The sequence below is a fragment of the Alligator mississippiensis genome, chromosome 5, assembly GCF_030867095.1.
Source record: "Alligator mississippiensis isolate rAllMis1 chromosome 5, rAllMis1, whole genome shotgun sequence".
NCBI lineage: Eukaryota > Metazoa > Chordata > Crocodylia > Alligatoridae > Alligator > Alligator mississippiensis.
The window spans coordinates 76,304,766-76,320,444 of NC_081828.1; the positions used below are offsets into that span (position 1 = coordinate 76,304,766).

Consider the following 15,679-nt stretch of genomic DNA (forward strand, 5'->3'; position numbering starts at 1 on the left):
GGGCTCTCCTCCTGTTTTTGTTGGGGGATCCTAGGCGAATTACATCACCTCTGTGGGTATCAGTTTCTCAACTATAGAAAGGAGATAATGAAATTTAATATCTGGGATATTTACAAAATTCATTGTAAATATCCCAGATTTTAAACCTCACACTTTAATCATCCCACAGGAATATGTCTGCTCTATCTTCAGTGAATTACCAATTTTCTTTTCCATTTTGTTTCTCCATAAAAATCTCTGTCAATGCAAAAGTTCTTGTAAATTGAGACTGGTTTAAAAGGCATGAGAAATGAAGTAATGGAGTGGCTACAGCTCCTGACATGTGTATGCAAACCCTGTGCTAGATTTATGTGATGCTCACCCCAGTTGACAGCAGTAAATGGGTTCTTTCTCATTCAGGCAGGGGAGTCAAAGGTAGCTGGATTTGATACTATTCACATTGATCCCTTGTGTGTAGCTGTCTAAAATAGTGCTGTGCTTTAGCCACCCTTGCCCAATGGGGTGTCCATCTTCTTTACATGCCACTCCAGCTGAAATTTTCTTTCTTTTTGGAGGAGCAAAGGTGGACTGTGGGGGGCTGAAGTTGGGGTGGTGCCTGGTTCACTCTTACTTTCAATTCTTAGGGTGTAGACACATGTAACAAATGTCACTGATTGGGAAACAGCTCAGAATTCTTGTGAATACGGGTGACCTGTGCCTGGGGGAATTTTCACTTTTCTGCTTTCCCTTCTCTCCTAACCCCGAGTTCAATGAAACCTAGCAGCCTGAACTTGGCCAAATTTTGCAATGTTCTCTTATGACTGTGGGGTACCCAGAGAAATGGGGGGGAGGGGCTCTGAGACTTATATTTGTGGGTTCCTGGGTCTAGGGGAGCATATTGCGAGGCCATGGTCAAGTAGGGTGTGAGGACACCGCTGGTGGTTAGCAAGTAAGTATTTATTGAACAAGCAGTACAAGGAAATTTAATGATAAAAAAGTATCAAGAAAATGGGGAGGGGGAAAGGCAGTACGGTTCTGGTCACATATTTAGTATGTCAAAACCATATACACTTGTTCTCTGGTTCAGGAGGAGGAAGACAGCAAGGCAGAATGCATTTGGGTGAAGATGAAAGGTGCAGTACTGATAGAATGGTGGGGATTTATTATAGGCCACCTAATCAGGAAGAAGAACTGGATGAAGCACTCTTCAAGCTGGTAACAATTCTATCCAGAAGCTATGGGATGGTACTGATGAGAAATTTCAATTTTCTGGACACCTGCTGAAGAACAATGCAGCCAAACGTAAAATGTCAAGTCTATTCCTAACTTGGGTGGAGGACAACTTTCTGTTTCAGAAAAGTGGAGGACGCAACTAGGGGATCATCCATCTTGGATCATCTCTTGACCAACAGAGAAAAACTGGTGGAGGATGTGCAGATGACAGATAACTTTGGAAGAAGTGATCGTGATATGCTAGAATTCCAGATCTTGAGACAGGGAAAGCATGAGGTCAGTAAAATTAGGAAACTAGATTTCAAAAAGGTGGATTTCATCCAACTCAGGGCTGCCTGCTCCCCTGTCTTGAGGCACACTGTGCCCCAGCCAGCCACACTACAGCTGGCTGGGGCACAGTGTCTCAATGCGGGAGCTCCACACTGTGGAGGCAGAAGAACAGGCAGCCCTGGAATACCTGATCTCCCATCTCGCAGTTTGTCCCAGTGCACACTATTTTGATGTAGTTTGCACTGCTTTTTTTCGGGGGAGGGGGGTCTGCTACCGGGAAATCCAAATTTTGCCCCCATGCTGCAAATTAGCAGCACCACACATGGTTTAATGTGCAACACATGCTGTTTGTGCTTCCACAAAGAGGTTTAGGCATGTCAGAATGAGGTAAATTGCAATGGGCATCATTAAAGTGTCAGACACTTCTGTGGTTTGAGTCAAAGTCCTCTCCAGAGACATGTTGTCCAGAGAGGGTCGCCGGCAGGACCTCTGGGTGGATAGGTGATATCGCATGGTCTCGGTCCAGTTGGAGAGGGCGTCCCAAAGAGATCACATTGCACCACACCTTTTATAGGGGTGGGCTACCTGTGACTCCAGTGGGGAGGATATGCCCAGGCAAGGGCCAGTCCTGCTCAGCTGAGGACATATAGTTCCAGTTGTCCTCATTGTCCCATGTAGTACAATGGTGGAGTTGCTGGTTTCTGTTCTGTCCTTTGTTTCCATGTTGCTGGTTTCTTGGAAGGTCTTTATCTTTCAGATGTTAAGCCTGGGAGAGGGCCTGTGGTTTCAGGGAGAGTCAATGCAAGGCGGTGGTAGGGTCATTAAGCCGATGGTCTGGTCATTCAGTAGGAGCTATTCTTAGGCTTCCTACTATTATGTCTCAAGTACTCTCATTCTCTCTCATTCATCCAGGGAACCAATTTATATAGGAGGGGAAGGTATAAATCACAGTTACAACACAATTACAATAGGGTCTGCCTGGGCATAGGACACAAGATGGAGATTTGACAATACAAAATGGAGAATTGACATTTTTCTGGCTAATATACAAAAATAGGCCTGAATCATACAATATCAATATAAGACAGTAAAAATCGATAGTAAGAATAGTGATCACACAATATAAAACAGTAAAAATCAATATCAAAATAACAGAACACTTTACAATGATACATGGACATTAAAAGGGGCTTGTTACAGTAATGGAATACAAGAGCTTATCCTATGTTTTAGCTTAACTATGACTTATCACAACTACTTCTAAGGCATAGATAGGGCAAAGTCAGAAATGGTTGGAGAAGGGAGGGGAATGTATTTTTAATTTAAAAAAAAAATAGAAAAACCTGGGGGGTTTGCTAGACCCAAGTGCCTAAGTTACTTCTAAGGGGAACTTTACTGAGAATTGGACTGTGGCTTTTAAAACCACTTTAGTGGTTTTGAAAATCTCACCCCTAGTTAATGCCTCTGTCCTTACTATACCAGCATTTCATGAAGAACTAAATTAAGTGCAGGCCCCATGCCTTCCCTTACAGGGCATGAATTTTATTCTGTGTAATAAAATGCATGGCATGGAGAGTTCATAAACAATCATACAAATTTATATTCATTATTGCATGCAATTTACAGCACAAACACATGTCTCCCTAGAGGTTAGAGTTAGTGTCCCAGGTAAAACTTTTAATGAGTGAGGTAAATTGCAATGGGCATCATTAAAGTGTCAGACACTTCTGTGGTTTGAGTCACAGAAATTGGTTACTCTGGGCACTGTGTCTGGTTGCTACAATAATGAGGAGTTGGATGACTTCTAAGGGGAACTTTAATTAAACTTTTAGGGACGTAAAAAACTTTGTTGAAATTTCAATATGTGGCAATAGTTTTAATTGGCTTTGAGTCTAGTGGTACATTAGAGCATGCTTTTCCTACCACACAGGAAAGCTCTCAATCTCTCAGACAAAGAGAAAATTAAAGTACTATAACTGGACATGTAGGGTTGTGCCTTTACATTCAGTGATTGATAGTGAGAATCAGGGATGCTCATCCTGCAAGTAACACTATACATATTAGTGTCCAAATTTAATCTCACAAAAAATCCTTGTTATTCCTTTCTTACACTGTCGTGAGCCAGATTCCCAGATGTCACTTGGAATTCCCATTGTTGCTCCAGTGCAGGGGCTCAGATCCCTAGCCGGTAAAAATCCAGCATAGCTTCCTTGGAGACAGCAAGGTCCCCACACCCTCCCACCCCCCATCCCAAATTTGTGTAAATCAGCTATAATGTCACTGGGCTTAATAGGACTAGATCCCAGATGGGATCAACTAGTGTAAATGGGCCCAAGTTAATGGGCCAGATTCCTAACTGATGTAAGTTAGAATCATGCAATTGAAATCAATGAACCAGATTCCTATGTATTGTAATTTAGACCCTGTCTTTTTGAGTCCAGAATTAAATTCAAGATGGCCCTATTTAAACTGATGTCAGGACAGACTTTGCTCCATCAAGCAAGGTACTCACTTGTACCAAGGTGGAATCATCCAGAGTTGTGATACCAGGGTAGAATTTTCATAGGAGTATAATCCCTTGTGCTCAAGATTTTGGGAGGGGGGAAATTTCTATGAGACAAATCAGCCCATAGGTGCAATTTCTGGGGTTCTATTTATCTTCTCTGAAGTTGGTATTGGTCATTGGATAGGACATCAAGTGGGAGGGGTTCATTAGTACGAACATGCTCCAATGGATAATGCCTGTGTTAGCCAGTGAAAAAAGCAAGTATTGGGGTTGTTTCCACTACCACAACAACTTAACCAGTACCAATTTTTAAATTATGATTACATATTTTTCTAAAAAATATTTCCCAGTTCAAATAAGGAAATCATGAATTATTGGAAGTGTTCATATTAGATGATCTGTACATAAATTATAGTTGGAATTTGTCTAGCTTCAAATTCCAGACCTTTGAACTTGTTCTGCATTTTTTTCCAAGTAGAAAAGCCCATTAGGAAAATTTAATTCTCTGTGTAGTTGCTTATAGGCCAGGGTGGGCAAAGTCCAGCCCACGGGCTAAAGCAAGCTTATGGTGGACTCTACTTCCCAGCAGGCGCTTCCCACATCACTGTGGCCAGTTCACATGGAGACCCAAGCAGTGGTGGCACCATGACAGCATGGGCCAAGATTTCTTTGGAAACCGGCCCCAGCAGCACTGGCAGGGTGCAGGGCTAGTCAGCTCGCACCTCAGCATCCCTAAAAATTCCAGGAATGGGATCTTGTGGCAGTAATAGTATGGTCCAGAACCAGCGCTGAGCTGCAATCTGCTGCCCATGGGACCCTGGCAGGGGTGGGCAGGCAACGGATTACAGCTCTGTCCTGGCTCTGGACCATGCTGTTATCACTACAAGATCCCAGCCCCAGCTACAGAGTAGGTCCCCACCTAGCTGTGCACTCTGTCAGCACTGCTGGGGCTGGTCTCCATGGAAACCTTGGCCCCACACTGTCATGGTACCACTGCTTCTGGGGCCTCCATGGAAACTGGCTGCAGCAACATGGTTTGGGGCTGCTAGGAAATGGAGTCTGGTTGGATCCACCATTTTGCCCAACCCTGTTATAGACTATAACGAAATGAATTAAATAACTTGATATTTTGGTTGTCCAAGAGTTTTCCCCCTATAATTTCCATTTTGTGATGACTTCCAAAGATTTGACTTTTTGTTTTAATTTGGAACTCTTTTCTAACTAGCCATCATTAGGACCCACTTGAGCTGAAATTATTGCAATGGCCTGTCCTTTTTTTGTATTCTCGGCCTTAGCAATATCCAGCCTCAAGAAATTCAAATGGCTTACTTTATGCCAGGGGTGTCCAACCTTTTTGAATGTGGGTTCGGATCACGAACTTTTTGTCACCCAGTGGGCCAGCGAGCCATATTCAAAGACCTCACAGGAAGTGGTATCACATCAGGAAGTGATGTCACGTGACCTTTGACACCAATGAAGTTGCAGGAAGTGACAATGAAATGGGTCTAACCAGTTCAAAACTCTCCCTCTAAATTACTCATTTCCTGGATCTCAGCAAGTAAGCTAGAGTTCTCGGATAATATGCAAGTGTCACAGAGCCGTTAATGTCACAGTCCATCAGTCCAGTTGCCCTGTGCTTTAGTGTCCCAGAGAAGACATTATCATTATTTCTGGCTGTGCAATGTCTGAGCATCCCCAGTGGAAGGAAGGCATCCCACTACAATTCATTCATTTTACCCAACAACATATATCAAATCCTTCCAGGGAAACATCTATTTCACTCCACCACCTTTCCTGCCGGAAACTCTTCTCCCCTTTGCTACACACCTCCAACGTCAAGGTGGGGCCGCAGGGTCTGGTGGATCTCTGCCCCCTGAAAAAACTTTCTCGCTGCTAGAGACTATTAAGGAGGGCCCACTGCCTCCCCTCCGGCCAAACTGAGGCTAGACGTAGTTTTCCTTTAGCTAAAGTTTCAGGGCCAGACCTGGCACCACGCAAATGCCTGGGCATTCCAGCGCAGGGAGGCAAGGAGGAGCCACCAGAGTAGGCGCAGAAGGGAAGCGCGGCCGCACATGTGGAGCCCGGAGTCCGTGCAAGGGCCTGCAGAGGCGCTCAGGCCCAGTGCCTGTAAACAGAGCAGGATTTGGCCCGAGGAGTTAGGGCGCCTCTTGGCGCTGAACTGACGCTGCATGAGCAGCACATCCCCAGGGCTGCAGGCTTCCACTCTGTGCCTGACCACGTTGGGCTCTTCTGCGGCCTGGCCCCGCAGCCGCCCCACACTGGGCACAGAGCTGCGAGAAACCTCGCTGGGGCAGGCCCCAAGCTGCTGGGGGATCCCAGAGCCCAGCAGGGGCAGTGCAGCTGAAGTGAGGACTGTGGTGAGGACTGTGGAAGGGCGACTTCAGCTGCATGCTGCTTTTCCTGGCTGGTGCTGACCTGTCCGGGTCCATCCCATCCGGAGCAGCATGCAGCTGAAGCCAGCTCCCCATGTGCTGCTGGGGATGGAAGGAGCCCAGCTGGGTCTGCACCGGCCAGCAGAAGCGGCAGTGGAGATGTGTGCCGCTTGGGACGGGATGAGCCCAGCTGGAGCAGCAGGCGCTCAGCTGCATTTTCCCCTACCTGCGCTGGTCAGTCCTGAGTGGCACACGGCTCTGCTGTCGCTTCTGCTGGCCGGTGCAGACCTGGCTGGGCTCCTCCCATCCCCAGCAGCACGTGGGAATCCAGCTTCAGTCGCATGCTGCTCTGGATGGGACAGACCTGCCCGGGTCAGCACCAGGCAGCAGAGGTGGCGGCAGAGCTGTGTACCACTTGGGACTGATCAGCACAGGTAGGGGAAAATGCAGCTGATCCCCCGCTGCTCCAGCCGGGCTTGTCCTGTCCTTAGTGGCACATGGCTACTCCTCTTCCCACACGCACCGCGTCGGCAATGTCAAGCTGACACGGTGCATGTGGGAACCTTGTCCCTTCCCCAGCCCTTCAGCAGCCATTAGGAAGCTGCTGAGGGGCTGGGGGAGGGACAAGGGGCGGGACCAAGAAGTAAACCATGTTTACTTTCATTTCCTGTCACAGCACCACAGGCCACAGAAAATGCCTTGGCGGGCCGCATGGCGGCCCACGGGCCATATGTTGGACAAGCCTGCTTTATACAGTAGGGGAAAATATTTATTTTGCTTGTAAAATTACCACCTATGGCATTTAGATTTCCTTCATTACTATAGAGTACAGCTCACCAAATTGTTCACAATTTGAATATGTTTTTCTCCACTTCAGTCTAATAATTCTATAAAGTTCTGTTATCCTCATTTTACATAGGGGAAAACGTGTCATAAATACATAATATCCATAATTTCTTATGAGTTTAGAAACCTATGTCCTGGGGTCACATGGTACCACAGTACAAGATAGCTGCTTAAGTACTGAGCACCTCACTTTTCCACATTTATTTTGCATTCTGGAAATATTAAGATTTTTTTTTTCCTTCATTTTTGTTTATTTTTTAGTGAGTGAAATAGTGAAAGATGTGGACTCTATATATATATATATATAAATGGCATTGGCAAGCTCTGTAAATAAATCCAAACGTATGAACAGGACAAGGCCTGGACCTCCTAAACAGGTCAGTGATGAGAGTGAGATGCCTCAGGCCTTGGTGTCTCAGGAGATCAACTCTCTAAGACAGTTTTTTTCCAGAGAAACTAGAGGGAATTTCTTGGGATATACATGGGCGTTCTGCAGACATTGGTGAAATAAAAGTGCTCATTGTAATCCCCGAAAATGATGGGAACAACAACAACTTTAATCTTATGGAGGTGAGAGACAGTGTCAAAGGCCTTCTTAAAGTCTAGAAAGTCTATGTCCATGGCGACGTAGCCACGTCCATGTCTGGCATAGCCACAAGATTACCGTTTGCATCTTGCAGGGAGCCTACATTGCCTGGCGCCCTCTTCTTGCTCCCAATGTACTTGAAAAAGGACTTTTTGTTGTCCTTAATCCTGGATGCTAGCCTGAGTTCCATCTCTGCCTTGGCCTTCCTAATAGCCCTCCTATACTCCTGGGCCGAAGAGGAGTACTCCTCCTTGGTGATAGCTCCTCCCTTCCACTGGTTGTACGCCCCCCTTTTAGTCCTCAGGCATTCCTGAATGCCCTTGCTGAGCCAAGGGGGTTTCTGAACACTCTTACCCCACTTGCTTCTCTCAGGGACTGTTAACCATTGGGCCTGGAGGATCGCTCCCTTAAGGTACGACCATCCCTTGTGGACTCCCATCTCTTCTACCTTCTGGGCCCTCAGTGCCTCCCCCACTACTCTCCTAAGCTCATTGAAGTTGGCACTTCTGAAGTCAAGGGCTTTAGCCTTGGTGTAAGACCTTGACACCCTGCGTTGGATAATGAAATCCAGCACTCCTTTAAGGTATAGACATACTAACAGGTGTACTAGTTTAAACCTAAAGCAGACAGATGTACAAACCTGTTAAACCAGTTTTAGGCTTCCTGGAATGGTTTAAAAGTATACCTGGAAAATCAAGTAGTGCTTTGAACCAATTCACTATGAACTGGATAATGTTATATGTGGACATCAAGAGTTCCATGACACAGATACGGTCAGTCATTGAATCATAGAGAAGGAGGACTGGAAGGGACCTCCAGAGGTCATCTAGTCCAACCCTCTGCCTGAGGCAGGATCATCACTATCCAAAACATCCCATACAAACCATAAACTAAACTCTCCATAAGACTAAAGTGAACAATGACACAACACAGATCTAACACCCTCACCTGCCACAAGAAAGCATGGGAACTACAGCAGCCAAAGTCCTAGTTCTATAAAATGTTATCGATATATGCTCAAGAGATCCCAGGACTGCCCACTACAGAGATCCCATATACTCACTACTACAGAGGAAGGCAAAAGGCCCCACAGTCTGTACCAATCTGACCATGGGGTAAAATCCCTTCCTGACCCCAAATATTGCAAACAATCTGACCCTGAGCAGAAGGGCATAACCCTCCAGTCAGGACCCTTCATCTTTGGTTCCAGCAGGAGCACTGGCACACCCCAGTCAAAGTCCCCATCCTTAGCTGTAGCTAACATACAATGAATTTAAGGAAGGCTTAAAAACACCCTGACACACATAGCAGAAAGTTTGTGTGGGTGTGTGGGGTGGGGGGAGGCAGGGGCTACCAGCAAAGCCCAGAAGCATGGAAAATACCCATAGAAGAATATAGACATAATTATGCCTGAAACATTCACGACCAGTGTCCAACCACTTGAACACCTCCAGAGAGGGAAAGTCCTCAACTTCCCTAGGCAGTGTTTTCCACTGCCTCGCTGTTCTAACAAAAAAGAGGTTTTTTCTAGATATCCAATCTAAACTTACTTTGTTCAACTTCAAGCCATTAGTCTTCATCCTCCTCCAAAAAATGGAAGTTCCTCTTCAGTACCATCCCATAGCTTCTGGATAGAATTGTTACTAGCTTGAAGAGTGCTTCATCCAGCTCTTCTTCCTGATTAGGTGGCCTATAATAAATTCCCACCATTATATCAGTACTGCACCTTTCATCTTTACCCAAATGTATTTTGCATTTCTGTCTTCTTCCTCCTGAAGTAGACGATAAGTGTATGTGGTTTTGACATACAAGGCAAAACCATCTAGGCTTCCCATACTGCTCTAGATGGATGCTCTCATATGTGACCAGAACTCCACTGCCTTTCCCCCCACTCCTTTTATTGGCACTTTTTATCACCAAGCTCCCTTGTACTGCTTGTTCAATAAAAACTTATGTTCTAGCCACCAGCTGTGCCCTCACTCCCTACTTGACCACAGCTCCTCAATATGCCCCCTACCACCAGGATCCCCAAAATATAAATCTAAGAGTCCCATCCCATCGCCCTCCCCCCCCACCCCCAGCATATCCCTGCATGCACCAAAGTCAGAAGAGTGCATTGCAAAATTTAGTCAAATTCAGGGTACTACATTTTATTGAACTCAGGTTTAAGAGAGAAGGGAAAGCAGAAAAGTGAAAATATCCCCAGCCACAAGTCTCCCATATTCAAAACAATTACGAGCTGCTTCCCAATCAGTGATGTTTGTTACATGTGTCTGCACCCTAAGAATTGAAAGTAAGAGTGAACCAGACACCAGCCCAACTTCAGCCCCCCAGAGTCTACCTTTGCTCCTCCAAAAAGAAAGAAAATTTCACCTGGAGTGACATGTAAAGAAGATGGACACCCCATTCGGCATGAGTAGCTAAAACACAGCAGTATCTTAGCCAGCTACACACAAGGGATCAATATGAACAGTATAAAATCCAGCTACCTTTAACTCCCCTGCCTGAATGACAAAGGACCCATTTACTGCTGTCAACTGGGGTGAGCATCACATAAGTCTAGCACAGGGCTTGCATACATGCGTCAAGATCTGCAGTCACTCCACCATCTTACTCCTCATGCCTTTTAAACCAGTCTTGATTTACAAGAACTTTTGCATTGATCAAACTGAGTGGGAAACAATCTCCCCAACTTGCTCCCCACCCAGGTCTGTGCTCTGGAGCTGAGTGAGGAACAGGTTTACCACCTCCACCTCACCTGCAGAGAGAGGGCAAGGAACTGTCCTGGTCAAGGGCAGGTCCCAGTCCCATGCCCAGAACAGGTGATTGAGGCATGGGGCTTGGAAAGAGCTGCGGGGATGGGGTAAGTCCCACCCCCTTGCCCCTGTTTGCAGGTGGAGCAGCTAGCAGCAAGCTAGCTGCTAGCTGCCTCACTGGTGAATTGGGGCAGGGGGCTCAGTTTTGCACCTCCTTTGAAACTCTTTTCAAGTCCCCTGCCCATGATCAGGAAGACAGAACCAAGAGCTCCCTGCAGCTGGGACAGAGGGACATTGTTCCTGCCCCAGCTGCTGGCAGTCCCTGGGGGCAGGGTGTAATGTCCCAGTCCCAACCTGTCTCCTGCTCCAGTGCTCCCTGCCAGCCCCTGAGCTAGCACCAGAGGGAGCCTAGAGCTACCTTTGCTGGTCACAGGGGCTCATAATACAGTGGGAAATGCTGTCAATCTATTCCAGTAACTACACCGAGTCCAGATAAGTGCATAGCTTTCTATTTTTAGTACTAAGGAAATGCACTTGGAATAGACTGTTTTCTTAAATACTAAATATATTATAAAGATACCATATTAACATATATACATTTTCAAGGGAGAATTATCAAAAGGAAATTAACTGAAATATTTCAAGATTTTAGAAATGAAACACTGATATTATGAAAACAATCTATTCAATTATTTTCACTGAAAATTTGATCAACTCTATCCACTTCTGCAATATATATTTAACTTAACAAAACTTAACAAAACTTCATTTTCTCACCAATCATATTTCAAAACGTAGGCTTCACAGTCTCTCAGAAGTTACCTTCCACCCTGACTTTGACCAAGGTCCTTTTCACATCTTTATTACTCAAGCTGTATATGATAGGATCCAGCATGGGGATGACAACACCATAAAATAAAGCAATGATCTTGCTTTGGTTGCTACCCGCTTTGGAGGTTGAGTAGGCAAAGATGGCTGTCCCGTAAGCCAAAGGTGAGAGGCACAGGTGGAGAAGGCCTTCTGCTTGCCTTGTGTGGAGCGGATCCACAGGATGGAGGAGATTATGTAAATGTAAGAGACCAGGACCAGGAAGCAGGGTCCCAGGAGTACAACAAAGTTTAGGATCAGAACTGTCATCTCATTGATGTGGGTGTCAGAGCAGGCCACCTTGATGAGAGCAATAAATTCACAGCAGAAATAGTTGATGACAGGGTGGCCACAGAAATGCAGGCATGTGGTAAAAAGGGTGTGCAGCAGAGCGTTGAAGATCCCAAGTGCCCACGAAGCTGTGGCTAGCAGGGTGCAAATGCTCTTGCTCATAATAGTCATATACTGGAGTGGGTTGCAAATGGCTATATAGTGGTCATAGGCCATGGCAGCCAAAAGTATGAACTCAGTCCCTCCACCTCTTGTAGGAGAGGGTTTTGTGCTCTACCAAGAAATAGGCCATTATCTGTGGTAACCCCGTGGTTACGTAACAGATATCTAAAAAAGACAAGTTTTCAAAGAAAAAGTACATTGGAGTATTGAGGCGTGGATCCATGTGGATGGCAGTAATAATGAGGGCATTCCCCACCATTATGATGATGTAAATTGCCAAAAAGAGCACAAAGAGGTTCAGCTGAGTTTTCCGACGGTTGGAGAAGCCCAGGAAGATAAACTCATTGCCAAAGGTTTCATTGTCCTGTCCCACTGAGTTAAGCAGCCTTTATGTGGAGAGAAACAACAATCATAACCAAACTCCAGGCCTCAACATGTTTTTGGTGCTTTGGACACGGCTGTGATTTTTATAGTAGTCTCTATTGATATGCGGCTAAATGTTGCATTAGGGTTGCTGCTTTTGACTAATACAGTAAAGGTTGACTTCTACCTCTCTTTATGTGCCTGAATGACACATGGTGTGGCCATGTAGCCAGAAGTTTTAGTACTTATACACAATATTGATTTTATTTCACTCAGAGACCCTCCCACCAATAGAACAATCAATCTCACCATATCATCTGGCTCGCTGTCTTCCTTCTGGCCCACAATAATTCCCTCGCTCAGGCTCCTAACGAGGCAACTGCAACTGTAGTGTTGGAGAAGGTGCCTTTTAGTGCCTGACATATATCTTTTTCAGTTAAATCACTTCCTTGAGGAGTATGAGATCAAAGTTCAAATTCTATCTCCTGGAGGAGTCTAGAACTTTGGTTTCCTGCTGTCTAGACAAGTGGTAAAGAACTATTTGACAAATATAGGATCATCCTCTTCTTCCTCTATCCAATACATGCTCACAGTGATATTTTTGCAACTAAAATATAGGGGCTTACCTTGATCACATCCTTTGGTGATCTCAGTGATCCCTTTTGCCTCTCAGTTGCCTGGTCACTGGTCACCATGCCTCTCAGTTGCCTGGTCACCTCTCCAGCTGCAGGAAGGGTCTCTGGAGAAGCCGGGTGCTCTCATTCCTTCAGGAGAGGGGGTACCCCATGGCATTCTTGCAGAAAGGTACAGCTCACCTTGAACTGCTGGGAAGATTTTGACAGCATCCTCACCACTGCGAGCGTACTTGTGGAGAAAGGCACAAGAGCCACAATGCCCTGTGCGCATCCGGCTTTTTTGTCTCAGCTACACTCAAGGGCACACCTGGCAGGGGGAGGCAGTCCAGGAGCAGCTCGAGCGGGAAATATTGGAGCTGAAGAGGTGTCTGGCCACCAACCCAACCAACCCATCCCTCTGCAGAAAGTGTTGGGAGAGGCAGGAAGAGATTCATGCTCTGGATGACCACCGCACCTGCGGTGGTTTGTCTGCTCATGTGTCCAGCTCCTTCAGGAGATGGACTGTGGCTCCTGCTTCTTCTTTGCCCTGGAGAGAAGGCAGGAGGCCAAGAAGTACATCACCTGCCTTCTGGCAGATGATGGCACCCCCTTCATGGATGCAGGTGAGATGTGCCGGTGCATGCAGGCCTTCTATGAAGAGCTGTTCTCCCTGGATCTGAATGACACCGAAGCCTGTTGGAGCCTGTGGGAGGGACACCCGCAGGTCAGCGCAGGTTTCATAGTTTCATAGTTGGTAGGGTTGGAAGAGACCTAAGTAGATCATCTAGTCCGACCTCCTGTCATGGGCAGGAAAGAATGCTGGGGTCAAATGACCCCAGCAAGGTGTTCGTCTAGCCTCCTTTTGAAGACCCCCAGGGTAGGGGCAAGCACCACTTCCCTTCGAAGTTGGTTCCAAATCCTAGCCTCCCTGACAGTGAAGTAGCGCCTCCTGATATCTAGCCTGAATCTACTCTCTGCCAGTTTGTGGCCGTTATTTCTTGTCACTCCTGGGAGCGCTCGGGGGAACAGGGACTCCCCCAATGCCTGCTGGTCCCCCCTGACTAGTTTGTAAACGGCCACTAGATCCCCCCTCAGCCTTCTCTTGTGGAGGCTGAACAGGTTCAGGTCCCTTAGCCTCTCCTCGTAGGGCCTGCCCTGCTGCCCCCGATCAGGCGGGTGGCCCTCCTCTGGACCCGCTCCAAGTTGTCCACATCCCTCCTGAAGTGCGGTGCCCAGAACTGGACGCAGTACTCCAACTGCGGCCTGACCAGTGTCGAATAGAGGGGGAGGATCACCCCCTTGGACCTGCTCGTGATGCATCTATGGATAAATGACAAGGTGTGGTTGGCCTTCCTGACTGCGTCCCCACACTGTCAGCCCATGTTCATTTTGGCATCAGTAATGACTCCAAGATCCTTTTCTGCCTCTGCACTGACAAGAAGGGAATTCCCCAGCCTGTAGGTATGCTGCTGGTTCTTCCTACCCCGCACTTGTCAGTGTTGAAATCCATCCTTTTCTCATCCGCCCACCCCTGCAACCTGTCCAGGTCCGATTGCAGCCTATTCCTCCCTTCTAGCGTGTCCCCTTCTCCCCACATCTTACTGTCATCTGCAAATTTGAACAGGGTGCTTTTTACCCCCTCGTCCAAGTCGCTGATGAAGATGTTGAACACTGCAGGCCCAAGGACTGAGCCCTGCGGAACTGCACTGCCCACATCTGTCCAGGTCGAAAATGACCCATCCACCACCACTCTCTGGGTGTGGCCCTCCAGCCAATTAGTGACCCATCTGACTGTGTAGGTATCGACATCACAGTCTCCTAGATTTTTAATGAGAATTAATGGATACACAGATGCTATTTAGCTAGCTTAATGGTGATTTTTGTCACGTGGACACAGGAAAAGTGTAATGTGGAAACAGGAGAGGTGTCATGTGGACAAGCACCCCAAGATTGTTATCACTTATACTAACCCCCAAGATTTCGGGGGAACAGTATTCTGCTGAGTGCAATAAAATATTATCATTTTGATGGGTTTATATGTAAAGAGTAGGTGCTGAGACCTATCAAATGTGGGACTGGGACTTTGCTGTGCTGTTCTGCTGTGGCAGTGGATATGATAATGGGAGCTACTGATAATTACTGATCATGGAACATGACACCCACAGTAAGGAAAGTAAGATAAATTTGGGGTTCGGGTGAGAGCATGCTGCTGAATGCACCAAATTTTTCTGCAGTGGAAACTGCTTTGAAAAAGGAGGTACTGGGAAAGACAGTTAAAGAAACAGGAACAGGGACATCTAAGTAGGTCTGTGCCAAGATGATTCACTAAGCCATGGGTCAGCAGGTTTGAACTGGACACAGTAGAGGCTTGTAACATGGGCTGCTGTGGATACGAATTGACATGTAAATAGTGTAAGTGTTATAATGCAAATGGACCTATACAACAGCCTTATGTGACCAGGGCCACCCTTAACAGACCTGTCACTGTTCTCTGCTTGACGGAGAATATGGATTCATCAACTCCTAATGGGCTGAGTGTAAAGAATGTGCTAATCTTGCAGGCCATGGAAGAGTCACATCTGAGAACTCAGCTACGAGAAAAGGAAACTTCCATATTCATTCAACTAGGGCGGGGTCTGTTCAACCTTCTGGTAAACCATCTCTGGACGGCATCCTCAAGGCACAAGATGATGAAAGAACTGTTGAAGGTGCCGCAGTCTATTGAAGAAGATGAATTAATGGATCAGGAGACTGTAGGGACTTTGTGGACAAACCTTAAAGGCAACAATAGCCAGGTTTGGACACACACAAGC

At 46.5% G+C, this 15,679-nt stretch overlaps 1 pseudogene; it reads right to left on the reverse strand.

The window, feature by feature from the left end:
• Nucleotides 1-10,476: 10,476 nt before the first annotated feature.
• Nucleotides 10,477-12,569, reverse strand: LOC132250979 (olfactory receptor-like protein OLF3; annotated as a pseudogene).
• Between the last annotated feature and the right edge of the window lie 3,110 nt (nt 12,570-15,679).